This window comes from Carassius auratus, unplaced genomic scaffold (genome assembly GCF_003368295.1).
Source record: "Carassius auratus strain Wakin unplaced genomic scaffold, ASM336829v1 scaf_tig00039326, whole genome shotgun sequence".
Taxonomy (NCBI): domain Eukaryota; kingdom Metazoa; phylum Chordata; class Actinopteri; order Cypriniformes; family Cyprinidae; genus Carassius; species Carassius auratus.
In genome coordinates, this window is record NW_020526502.1 from 26,498 (window position 1) to 30,714 (window position 4,217).

The 4,217-nt window shown below is 36.1% G+C and overlaps 1 long non-coding RNA gene across 1 annotated transcript; it reads right to left on the bottom strand.

Annotated features, from left to right (window-relative positions):
• Nucleotides 1-582: 582 nt before the first annotated feature.
• On the bottom strand, nt 583-3,331 carry LOC113083754 (uncharacterized). Its single transcript, XR_003283385.1, has 3 exons — nt 3,123-3,331; nt 823-994; nt 583-738 (listed from the first exon to the last, which is right to left on the bottom strand). It is a non-coding gene; the product is annotated as an uncharacterized LOC113083754 (long non-coding RNA).
• Between the last annotated feature and the right edge of the window lie 886 nt (nt 3,332-4,217).

Here is a 4,217-nt window from a genome sequence, read left to right on the forward strand (position 1 = left end):
ATTGATTTTTTATTTAATAATTCATAAGTGATATATAATTGTCCATGAAGGCTGGAAGTGAATTTTTTCTAAATAAACTTACATTTAGGTGTGCAGAATTATAAGGCATGTTTTCTTTTACTGATAAAATGAGCCAAAAAAGAGGTTTAGACTGAAAAATGTAAAATAAATTAATAAAGAGTTACCTTTAAAAAGTTTGTCAAGTCAAAATTTATGTTGGTTTGGCTTGAGAAAGATCATAGAATGGGCAACACAGTTATCAGGAAAAAAAAAACAGACAGACACTCAAATACTTTTTACAGTACTCACTACACGTTACAGTTAAAGAACTTACTGTCTAGCCACATGAAGTGGGCCTCTTCTTTGAAGCAGAAGCAGAAGCAGGAGGTAGAGATGTGATGGTACTCAAAGGAGATGGAAGTGGTGGTCCCTTACATACTTTGGGTTGATACAGTGGAGTACTGGGCGTGGGAGACACAGATGTGCGTGGTTCACTTGGAGAAGGCTGAGGTTGAAGAAGGGGTGCTGTCTGAGCAGAAGCTGCAGACAGAGGTGTATTACCAATCAGAACCATAGGTGATGGAGTTCTTTGTGGAGATGGAAACTTTTGTTTCTTTTGCTTGCATTTTGTAAGATGGATGTTAAATTGTGCTTTTCGTATGATTGTAGCAGAACAATAGCAGCAATGAAAATGAGAAACATCTCTGCATTTTAAGCTGCATCTTATGATAATAAAATCTGAAATTTACAACAAAAAAAAAACAGTGTAAAACACATATCCACTCACAAAACCATGTTTATGGATGTTCAAACACTACACACCTTCTTCACGAACAGCTGTTTTCAGATGATCCTGCACATGCTTCGTGACACTGTACAAGTCCACTGGTTTGTAGACCCAGGTCTCACAAAATGGGCAGTGATATTTATCACAGCATGAGATGCACTGTTCTATTGTTATCTTTTCTCCTTTTCTGAGGACTGTAGTATGCATCTAAACAAAAGAACATTTACAGTCAAGTTAATGTTTCTATATGTCAGATTTAAATGAACTCTGTCAGTCACACAAAGGTAAATTGAAGAGGTAACACTTTACAATAAGCTGTCAATGGTTAATATTAGTTAACAATGAACAATAAATGTTACAGTATCTATTAATCTTTGATAATGTTAGTTAATGAAAAGGATGACAAATACAAAAACAACACATGCAACAATCAGTGACATTAGCCTACTTTATTAATGCAAGTCTTTCTGCTCTATTTAAATACATCTCTAAAGGCTAATTTGTCGGCGAAAAAATACTTTTAAAGACCCTTTAACAGACCAGCAGCAGAATCCCTGTCACTTTGAAACCTAACATATATCATACATGTCATAAATGTCTGAAATCGCAATTGCAATATACGATTATGACCAAAGCATCGTTGCAATTAAAAGCCGTTAACACAAACACACATTGTTTTTAAGAAAACATAAGTAAGTTAATATTAGGGCTGCACGATTAATCGCATGCGATTGTCATGCGTGTCTTTGTCAGTAAAGCCGGTTCTGTGATTAGCAGTAAATGTCCACCACCTGGTTTCAAATGGAACGGCACTTCCCAGCTAGAATTTTCTTTGTTCTAAAATGTTCTAAGAACATTCCCATGGATTGTTCTAACAATGTTTTTAGCGGGTAGTTTTATTTTTGTTCCCAGAACGTTCTCTCAAAAGATAGGATAACATTCTCTAAAAACATTCTACAAATGTTTATCAATAACATTATTAGAACATTATTCCATAACATTCTAATTAAGATTTAAGTGGATGTTTAGATGTGGATGTGTCTGTTTAAAAGTAATAGCTTGGTTTGATGTCACCATAATGCTGGTAAGTGTTGGCTTTAGTTGTGCAATTTGACACTTGACTTGTCGGTGTTGTTTTTTAGCTGCTGTCATCTTTATTGTGGCAAAAACAGCAAACGAATATGTGGTTCAATGGTGCTGTTTGCTTGCTGATGATTGATATGTCTGATTACTTGTTTTCACCCAAGCTACTGTGTGGTGTTAGTTAAGTATTATTTATTAAAGGGACTCAATGGTCAACAACCTGACACCCAGTTGAATTTAAAGCAGATAATTTCAAAAATTTAAAAATAAATTTGTCACACAAACATCAAGATTCAGTGTATGAATCTCAGCAATGGTGACATGCTTTATGCTGCAATGTATTCTGGGTACATCATGCAAAACTCATCCATAGCACCCAGAATGCATTGCGGCATGAAGCATGTCACCATTGTTGAGATTCTTACACTAATTATTAAGGTCTCTGTATGTCTAAGCATCCTATGGTTTGAAGTGATTCTAAAACAATGTAGTTTAAAAAGATCAGATAAAAATAAAATGACATAAATTGTCAGGACCTTGTGTGTTGCAACACATCTGCTATTGTCAATAATATTAAATTAATAGCGTAGAACAGACTCCTGGTAAAATCAGTTGATCAGATTGTTACATTAAGACATCTCTAATATCAGCCAGTAACCAACATTATCGAATGACATCTTTTTCTCAATGTTTTTGCTGTAACAGATTTAATTACAGCAGCTAAATGAACGCTAACACTGAAAAGACTCATACTTCCTAAGTACTGATCAGCATAATGGTGACATCAAACTAAACTATAATTTTCAATAAACCATCAACATCTCTGTTAATCTCAATAAGAACTTTTTTACATTTATGACAGAAATAACTCTTGTTTATAATAAGTGAAGATTGTCATGTTTTTGGAGTATTTACGCTAGAGTTTGACACCAAACAGAGGTTGGGTTTTCACTTTCAACCAACATATGACTTCTGAGCAATGTCAGTCCACATCTAGTGTGATGGGAAGCCGTAATTCACTGACAAGCTGTGCAATATCACGTTCATAATCGCAGATTAATCGCATGCGATTATGAACGCGATATTGCGTAGCTTGTCAACGATCTGCGGCTCTGTATATTAGGTGCGGCTCCATTTGAAAGCAGCTGATGGACATTTACCGCTAATCACAGAACCATCTTTACTGATGAGACACGCATGACAATCGCATGCGATTAATCGTGCAGCCCTAGTTAATATTTTTTTGACTTACTGCCAACGAATCTCGAATCCACCATACATCCGGAAGTGAATGAACCTGTACATGCGCAGTAACCCTAGGTATATAGCGCTTCTATACTCCTTGGTAACGCCAATATGTACGACGCGCATGCGTGTTAAACATATACCTTATGTCACATTGCGCATGCGCAGTAAACACATACGTGACGTACGTACGTGACGTCACCGCGCTACAGTCTGCAGCGACGGGTGTCTCGAACTCATTGGTCTCCTTTCGTGTCTTTCAACATTGAGATTTTTTTTTTTTTTTTAACTTCAGTTCAGTAGCTGGGTCTCAGTCTACTATCCAAAGATAAACACAATTTAATGATGTTCAGTCATCATGAGTTATAAACAAAAAAAGCATAAGATCATCTGTTACTGCGAGGTTCGACTCAACAATGCATGTTTGTTGCGAAAACAATATTGCAATTGTTTTGAATCAAATTGGTTTGAATTAGTAAAAGGGTCAAGACACTACTTAAAGCAAACCTTGACCACAATTATGGTGGCATAGTGTTTTTTTTTTCTTTTACTTTTTTTTCAGTTGAAGGCTGTGGCTAAATTCAGTTGTAGTTCTTGTGTTTCTCTTTACTTCAGTGATGTTGATTGTTAACAGCAGATGTTCATCACTAATGCACAATCATCATTTAATTAGTCACTTAATTATCTCTTAAGCTTTAACCCTTTGAGGACTTGAAAATAATCTTGAAGACTTGCTTGTGACTTGAAAGTCCCACCTCTGATAGACAGAGCCGTAGATCGCTAATGAGCCACGCCATATCGCGTTCATATCGAAGGCGATCCCAGCCGGCACATGACCGACCTTCAACGTTGAAATATGGTTGAAATAAGGTCAGTTGTGGTTTCAACGTTGAAACAACGTTGATTCAACGTTTAAAGCTGAATGGTTGAAAAACATCCAGCACATGACCAACTTTCAATGTTGAAATTTGGTTGAAATAAGGTCAGTTGTGGTTTCAACGTTGAAACAACGTTGATTCAACGTTTAAAGCTGAATGGTTGAAAAACATCCAGCACATGACCAACTTTCAACATTGAAATATGGTTGAAATAAGGTCAGTTG